This window comes from Taudactylus pleione, unplaced genomic scaffold, assembly GCF_031769625.1.
Source record: "Taudactylus pleione unplaced genomic scaffold, aTauple2 ptg000523l, whole genome shotgun sequence".
Taxonomy (NCBI): Eukaryota; Metazoa; Chordata; class Amphibia; order Anura; family Myobatrachidae; genus Taudactylus; species Taudactylus pleione.
Window position 1 is genome coordinate 585031 of NW_028284925.1, and position 10021 is coordinate 595051.

The window sequence follows — 10021 nt, forward strand, 5'->3', positions numbered from 1 at the left end:
GATACTGTATCACTGATATATAGACATATACTGTATCACTAATATATAGACATATACTGTATCACTGATATATAGACATATACTGTATCACTGATATATAGACAGATACTATATCACTGATCTATAGACTGATATTGTATCACTGATATATATATAGACATATACTGTATTACTGATATATAGACACATACTGTATCACTGATATAAAGACAGATACTGTATCACTGATATATACATATATACTGTATCACTGATATATAGAGATACTGTATCACTGATATATAGACTGATACTGTATCACTGATATATAGATATATACTGAATCACTGATATGTAGACAGATACTGTATCACTGATATATAGACATATACTGTATCACTGATTTATAGACATAAACGGTATCACGGATATATAAACTGGTACTGTATCACTTATATATAGACAGATACTGTATCACTGATATATAGACATATACTGTATCACTTATATATAGACAGATACTGTATCACTGATATATAGAAATATACTGTATCACTGATATATAGACTTATACTGTATCACTTATATATAGACAGATACTGTATCACTGATATATAGAAATATACTGTATCACTGATATATAGACATATAGTGTAACACTTATATATAGACAGATACTGTATCACTGATATATAGACTGATATTGTATCACTGATATATAGACATATACTGTATCACTGTAAATAGACATATTCTGTATCACTGATATATAGACATATTCTGTATCACTGATCAATAGACATATGCTGTATCACTGATCTATAGATATATACTGTATCACTGATATAAAGACTGATATTGTATCACTTATAAATAGACATATACTGTATCAATGATATACAGACATATACTGTATCACTGATATGTAGACTGAAATTGTATCACGGATATACAGACATATACTATATCACTGATATATAGACATATACTGTATCACTGATATATCGACAGTTACTGTATCACGGATATACAAACATATACTATATCACTGATATATAGACAGATACTGTATCCCTGATATAGAGATATAAACTGTATTACTGATCTATAGACATATACTGTATCATTGATCAATAGACTGATTATGTATCACTGATATATAGACAGATGCTGTATCACTGATATATAGACAGATACTGTAACATTGATATATTGACATAAACAGTATTACTGATATATAGACAGATACTGTATCACTGATATATAGACAGAGACTGTATCACTGATACATAGACAGATTCTGTATCACTGATATTTAGACAGATACTGTATCACTGATACATAGACAGATACTTTATCACTGATCTATAGACAGATACTGTATCACTGATCTATAGATATATACTGTATCACTGATCTATAGACTGATACTGTATCACTGATATGTAGACAGATACTGTATCACTGATATATAGACAGATACTGTATCACTGATCTATAGATATATACTGTATCACTGATCTATAGACTGATACTATATCACTGATATGTAGACAGATACTGTATCACTGATACATAGACTGATATTGTATCACGGATATACAGACATATACTATATCACTGATATATAGACATATACTGTATAACTGATATAGAGACAGTTACTGTATCACGGATATACAGACATATACTATATCACTGATATATAGACAGATCCTGTATCACTGATATAGAGATGTAAACTGTATAGCTGATCTATAGACATATACAGTATCATTGATCAATAGACTGATTATGTATCACTGATATATAGACAGATGCTGTATCACTTATATATATAGACAGATACTGTATCACTGATATATAGACTGATATTGTATCACTGATATAAAGACATATACTGTATCACTTATATATAGACAGATACTGTATCAGTGATATATAGAATGATATTTTATCACTGATATATAGACATATACTGTATCACTGATTGATGTATAGATATAAACTGTATCACTGATATATAGACATATACTGTATCACTGATCTATAGACTGATACTGTATCACTGATATGTAGACAGATACTGTATCACTGATATATAGACAGATACTGTATCACTGATCTATAGATATATACTGTATCACTGATCTATAGACTGATACTGTATCACTGATATGTAGACAGATACTGTATCACTGATCAATAGACATATACTATATCACTGATATGTAGACAGATACTGTATCCCTGAAACATAGACTGATATTGTATCACGGATATACAGACATATACTATAACACTGATATATAGACATATACTGTATAACTGATATATAGACAGTTACTGTATCACGGATATACAGACATATACTATATCACTGATATATAGACAGATCCTGTATCACTGATATAGAGATGTAAACTGTATAACTGATCTATAGACATATACAGTATCATTGATCAATAGACTGATTATGTATCACTGATATATAGACAGATGCTGTATCACTGATATAAAGACATATACTGGATCACTGATTGATGTATAGATATAAACTGTATCACTGATATATAGACATATACTGTATCATTGATATATAGACAGATACTGTATCACTGATATATAGTTTTATACTATATCACTGATATATAGACAGATATTGTATCACTGATATATAGACATATACTGGGTCACTGAAATATAGACATATACTGTATCACTGATATATAGATATATACTGTATCACTGATATATAGATATATGCTCTATCACTGATATATAGACTGATACTGTATCACTGATATATAGACATATGCTGTATCACTGATATATAGACTGATACTGTATCACTGATATATAGACTGATACTGTATCACTGATATATAGACATATGCTGTATCACTGATATATAGACAGATACTGTATCACTGATATATAGATATATGCTGCATCACTGATATATAGACAGATACTGCATCACTGATATTTAGGGGTGTATTTACTAAGCAGTGTTAGGAGACAGAGTAAAAAGTGATAAGGTACCAGCCAATCATTTCCTAAGTGCCATCTCACAGGCAGTGTTTGAAAAATGACAGTTGGGAGCTGATTGGCTGGTACCTTATCTCCTTTCACTTTGTCTCCTAAAACTGCTTAGTAAATAGACCCCATAGAGTAATACTATATCACTGATATATAGACTTATACTGTATCACTGATATATAGACTCATACTGTATCACTGATATATAGACATATACTGTATCACTGATATATAGACATATACTGTATCACTGATATATAGACATATACTGTATCACTGATATATAGACAGATATTGTATCACTGATATATAGACTGATACTATAACACTGATATACAGACATATACTCTATCACTGATATATATATTTATACATACATATATATATATATATATATATATATATATATATACAGTATCACTTATATATAACATGATACTGCATCACTGATATATAGATTGATACTGTTTCACTGATATGTAGACTTCTACTGTAACACTGATATACAGACATATACTGTATTACTGATATATAGATTGATATGATATCACTGATATATAGACATATACTGTATCACTAATATATAGACATATACTGTATTACTGATATATAGATTGATACGATATCACTGATATATAGACATATACTGTATCACTAATATATAGACATATACTGTATTACTGATATATAGATTGATACTATATCACTGGTATATAGACATACACTGTATCACTAATATATAGACATATACTGTATCACTGATGTAAAACATGTAATATATACACAATGATTACACTGTACAGTACACTTTGTCGCACTCACCTGGAGGGAGCCGGACAGGAGCCCGGGCTGGAATTACTGGCTGCTCCGTGTAAACCGTCCTGGAGTCCAGAGTCCTTAGATCCTTGAATGTCTCTGAGCCCCCCAGAGTCTTCTCAGCCCCCTGGTGCTATAGATACACAGGTATGCTCTCCTATATGTCCTAGGCACTCCTATAGATGGTATCCCTAAACTCTATGTAGGAGGATCTGCCTTTATGTCCTGCACCCTTACAGTAGGATCTCCTATAGATTGTGTCCCTAGTAGTCCTGCTCTTGTGGGCTCTCCTTTATATTATCTCCTTATATGTTCTGCTCTTCTGGGTTGTCCTGTAGATTGTGTCCCTATACTGTATATCCTGCACTCCTGAGCTCGCCTATAGATTGTGTCCCTATACTGTGTATCCTGCACTCCTGAGCTCGTCTAGAGATTGTGTCCCTATACTATATATCCTGCACTCCTGAGCTCGTGTATAGATTGTGTCCCTATACTATATATCCTGCACTCCTGAGCTCGTGTATAGATTGTGTCCCTATACTGTGTGTCCTGCACTCTTGGGCTCTTCTATAGATTGTGTCCCTATACTATATATCCTGCACTCCTGAGCTCGCCTATAGATTGTGTCCCTATACTATATATCCTGCACTCCTGAGCTCGTGTATAGATTGTGTCCCTATACTGTGTGTCCTGCACTCTTGGGCTCTTCTATAGATTGTGTCCCTATACTATATATCCTGCACTCCTGAGCTCGTGTATAGATTGTGTCCTTGCTGTATATGTTCTGCTCTTCTGGGCTGTCCTATAGATTATGTCCCTATACTGTATATCCTGCACTCCTGAGCTTGTCTATAGATTGTGTCCCTATACAGTATATCCTGCACTCCTGAGCTCGTCTATAGATTGTGTCCTTGCTGTATATGTTCTGCTCTTCTGGGCTGTCCTATAGATTATGTCCCTATACTATATATCCTGCACTCCTGAGTTCATCTATAGATTGTGTCCCTACTGTATATGTCCTGCTCTTGTAGTCTCTATTATATATTATGTCCTGCACTCCTGGGCTCTCCTATAGATTGTGTCCCTATACTGTATATCCTGCACTCCTGGGCTCTCCTATAGATTGTGTCCCTACTGTATATCCTGCACTCCTGGGCTCTCCTATAGATTGTGTCCCTATACTGTATCTTGCACTCCTGGGCTCTCCTATAGATTGTGTCCCTGTATATCCTGCACTCCTGGGCTGTCCTATAGATTGTGTCCCTATACTGTATATCCTGCACTCCTGGGCTCTCCTATAGATTGTGTCCCTATACTGTATCCTGCACTCCTGGGCTCTCCTATAGATTGTGTCCCTATACTGTATATCCTGCACTCCTGGGCTCTCCTATAGATTGTGTCCCTATACTGTATATCCTGCACTCCTGGGCTCTCCTATAGATTGTGTCCCTATACTGTATATCCTGCACTCCTGGGCTCTCCTATAGATTGTGTCCCTATACTGTATATCCTGCACTCCTGTGCTCTCCTATAGATTGTGTCCCTATACTGTATATCTTGCACTCCTGGGCTCTCCTATAGACTGTGTCCCTATACTGTATATCTTGCACTCCTGGGCTCTCCTATAGATTGTGTCCCTATACTGTATATCTTGCACTCCTGGGCTCTCCTATAGATTGTGTCCCTATACTGTATCCTGCACTCCAGGGCTCTCCTATAGATTGTGTTCCTATACTGTATATGTCCTGCACTCTTGGGCTGTCCTATAGATTGTGTCTCTATATGTCCTGCACTTGAGAGCTCTCCTATATATTATCTCCCTATATGTTCTGCTCTTCTTGGCTGTCCTATAGATTGTGTCCCTATATGTCCTGCAATGCTGGGCTCTCCTATATATTTTATCCCTATAGTTCGTGCAATACTGGTCTCCCCTATAGATTGTGTCCCTAAAAATCCTGCACTGCTAGGGTCTCCTATAGATTGTGTCCCTATTAGTCCTGCACTCCTGGGCTCTCCTATAGATTGTGCCCCTATTAGTCCTGCACTCCTGTGCTCTCCTATAGATTGTGTCCCTATTAGTCCTGCACTCCTGGGCTCTCCTATAGATTGTGTCCCTATTAGTCCTGCACTCCTGGGCTCTCCTATAGATTGTGCCCCTATTAGTCCTGCACTCCTGGGCTCTCCTATAGATTGTGTCCCTATTAGTCCTGCACTCCTGGGCTCTCCTATAGATTGTGCCCCTATTAGTCCTGCACTCCTGGGCTCTCCTATAGATTGTACCCCTATTAGTCCTGCACTCCTGGGCTCTCCTGTAGTGTATGTCCTTTCCTATAGCTTATATCCATATACTGTATGCCCCGCACTCCTGGGCTCTCCTATAGACTACACGGCAGAGATCAGCGTCAGTGCTGCTGGAAACCCTACACAGATATGACACTGATAGTACTGCAGCCCCCTGCTCTCTGCAAACACGGTACAGACCCGCGTACAGTACTCACTAATGTCCCTATATGTCACTACACAGCTATGACCCCTATAGAGCCAGGACCTCACAATCCTCACAGAAGAGTTACCACAGAACCTCTCACAGCCTTTATATACTTCTCATGAAGATCTGTTGCTGCATATAATGTGCTGTCACCTATATGACCGGACCCATTAGCTTTCCACCATCACTCCCAGCATCCAGCATCCATCTCCTGCAGTTATATGCATCCAAACCCGGCGTCCTTCTCCTCTCTGCAGCCTGGATTCCCAGATACAGCCCGGAGAGCAGCGACAGTTCTGCGACTGTCCACAAGGGGGCGCTGCCAGCAAGATTTCTCCCGGCACTGACAGGTAATCAGCATAACATGAGGCAGGTACTTATTTCACTCCAACTGTCAAATTGTCTATCAGCCATACCTGTGACACAATGTATCACCTGGAGATGGTCAGAGCATTGCTGTCTCCTCTAATATAATGCAGCTGTCTATCAGCCATACCTGTGACACAATGTATCACCTGGAGATGGTCAGAGCATTGCTGTCTCCTCTAATATAATGCAGCTGTCTATCAGCCATACCTGTGACACAATGTATCACCTGGAGATGGTCAGAGCATTGCTGTCTCCTCTAATATAATGCAGCTGTCTATCAGCCATACCTGTGACACAATGTATCACCTGGAGATGGTCAGAGCATTGCTGTCTCCTCTAATATAATGCAGCTGTCTATCAGCCATACCTGTGACACAATGTATCACCTGGAGATGGTCAGAGCATTGCTGTCTCCTCTAATATAATGCAGCTGTCTATCAGCCATACCTGTGACACAATGTATCACCTGGAGATGGTCAGAGCATTGCTGTCTCCTCTAATATAATGCAGCTGTCTATCAGCCATACCTGTGACACAATGTATCACCTGGAGATGGTCAGAGCATTGCTGTCTCCTCTAATATAATGCAGCTGTCTATCAGCCATACCTGTGACACAATGTATCACCTGGAGATGGTCAGAGCATTGCTGTCTCCTCTAATATAATGCAGCTGTCTATCAGCCATACCTGTGACACAATGTATCACCTGGAGATGGTCAGAGCATTGCTGTCTCCTCTAATATAATGCAGCTGTCTATCAGCCATACCTGTGACACAATGTATCACCTGGAGATGGTCAGAGCATTGCTGTCTCCTCTAATATAATGCAGCTGTCTATCAGCCATACCTGTGACACAATGTATCACCTGGAGATGGTCAGAGCATTGCTGTCTCCTCTAATATAATGCAGCTGTCTATCAGCCATACCTGTGACACAATGTATCACCTGGAGATGGTCAGAGCATTGCTGTCTCCTCTAATATAATGCAGCTGTCTATCAGCCATACCTGTGACACAATGTATCACCTGGAGATGGTCAGAGCATTGCTGTCTCCTCTAATATAATGCAGCTGTCTATCAGCCATACCTGTGACACAAAGTATCACCTGGAGATGGTCAGAGCATTGCTGTCTCCTCTAATATAATGCAGCTGTCTATCAGCCATACCTGTGACACAAAGTATCACCTGGAGATGGTCAGAGCATTGCTGTCTCCTCTAATATAATGCAGCTGTCTATCAGCCATACCTGTGACACAAAGTATCACCTGGAGATGGTCAGAGCATTGCTGTCTCCTCTAATATAATGCAGCTGTCTATCAGCCATACCTGTGACACAAAGTATCACCTGGAGATGGTCAGAGCATTGCTGTCTCCTCTAATATAATGCAGCTGTCTATCAGCCATACCTGTGACACAAAGTATCACCTGGAGATGGTCAGAGCATTGCTGTCTCCTCTAATATAATGCAGCTGTCTATCAGCCATACCTGTGACACAAAGTATCACCTGGAGATGGTCAGAGCATTGCTGTCTCCTCTAATATAATGCAGCTGTCTATCAGCCATACCTGTGACATAATGTATCACCTGGAGATGGTCAGAGCATTGCTGTCTCCTCTAATATAATGCAGCTGTCTATCAGCCATACCTGTGACATAATGTATCACCTGGAGATGGTCAGAGCATTGCTGTCTCCTCTAATATAATGCAGCTGTCTATCAGCCATACCTGTGACACAAAGTATCACCTGGAGATGGTCAGAGCATTGCTGTCTCCTCTAATATAATGCAGCTGTCTATCAGCCATACCTGTGACATAATGTATCACCTGGAGATGGTCAGAGCATTGCTGTCTCCTCTAATATAATGCAGCTGTCTATCAGCCATACCTGTGACATAATGTATCACCTGGAGATGGTCAGAGCATTGCTGTCTCCTCTAATATAATGCAGCTGTCTATCAGCCATACCTGTGACACAAAGTATCACCTGGAGATGGTCAGAGCATTGCTGTCTCCTCTAATATAATGCAGCTGTCTATCAGCCATACCTGTGACATAATGTATCACCTGGAGATGGTCAGAGCATTGCTGTCTCCTCTAATATAATGCAGCTGTCTATCAGCCATACCTGTGACATAATGTATCACCTGGAGATGGTCAGAGCATTGCTGTCTCCTCTAATATAATGCAGCTGTCTATCAGCCATACCTGTGACACAAAGTATCACCTGGAGATGGTCCTCAGAGCATTGCTGTCTCCTCTAATATAATGCAGCTGTCTATCAGCCATACCTGTGACATAATGTATCACCTGGAGATGGTCAGAGCATTGCTGTCTCCTCTAATATAATGCAGCTGTCTATCAGCCATACCTGTGACACAAAGTATCACCTGGAGATGGTCAGAGCATTGCTGTCTCCTCTAATATAATGCAGCTGTCTATCAGCCATACCTGTGACACAAAGTATCACCTGGAGATGGTCAGAGCATTGCTGTCTCCTCTAATATAATGCAGCTGTCTATCAGCCATACCTGTGACATAATGTATCACCTGGAGATGGTCAGAGCATTGCTGTCTCCTCTAATATAATGCAGCTGTCTATCAGCCATACCTGTGACATAATGTATCACCTGGAGATGGTCAGAGCATTGCTGTCTCCTCTAATATAATGCAGCTGTCTATCAGCCATACCTGTGACATAATGTATCACCTGGAGATGGTCAGAGCATTGCTGTCTCCTCTAATATAATGCAGCTGTCTATCAGCCATACCTGTGACATAATGTATCACCTGGAGATGGTCAGAGCATTGCTGTCTCCTCTAATATAATGCAGCTGTCTATCAGCCATACCTGTGACACAAAGTATCACCTGGAGATGGTCCTCAGAGCATTGCTGTCTCCTCTCATATAATGCAGCTATCAGCCATACCTGTGACCAGTGGCGTAACTACAGAGGGTGCAGTTCCTATGTGGCCCGCCACTAGGGGGGGCCCGAGTTCCAGCAAGCAAAGTGCATTTTTTTTAACCACTTAACTGCCGATTTTTCCAGCTAAACCAAGTCAGACATTGCCTGGTCTGCAGGAAAGTCCGGGTAGTCAGAAAAGATCCGTTCTGCACATGTGTAAAACAAATTTTCTCTTCAAAAACACAGCCGGGGGGTGCGGTCGCACCTTGTTAGCTGAAGTACAGCTGGCTGCGTTCGCATCAAAACCGACAACGTCAGTTAAATGGTTAGGTGTTTTCAATATAAAGTTAATTTAATGGGGCCCTTGTGCACCCTCTGTAGTTATGCCAGCCCACTGCAGCGGGAGTCCTGTACTGTGAAGA

General features: G+C 39.6%; 1 protein-coding gene across 1 annotated transcript in view; it reads right to left on the bottom strand.

The window, feature by feature from the left end:
• The window catches only part of CASR (calcium sensing receptor), a 207959-nt gene extending 204008 nt beyond the window's left edge, over window positions 1-3951 (bottom strand). Inside the window, exon 1 of the mRNA XM_088450746.1 lies at window positions 3844-3951. The gene's annotated coding sequence lies outside the window, so the exon portion shown is untranslated. The remainder of the gene's footprint in view (window positions 1-3843) is intronic.
• Between the last annotated feature and the right edge of the window lie 6070 nt (window positions 3952-10021).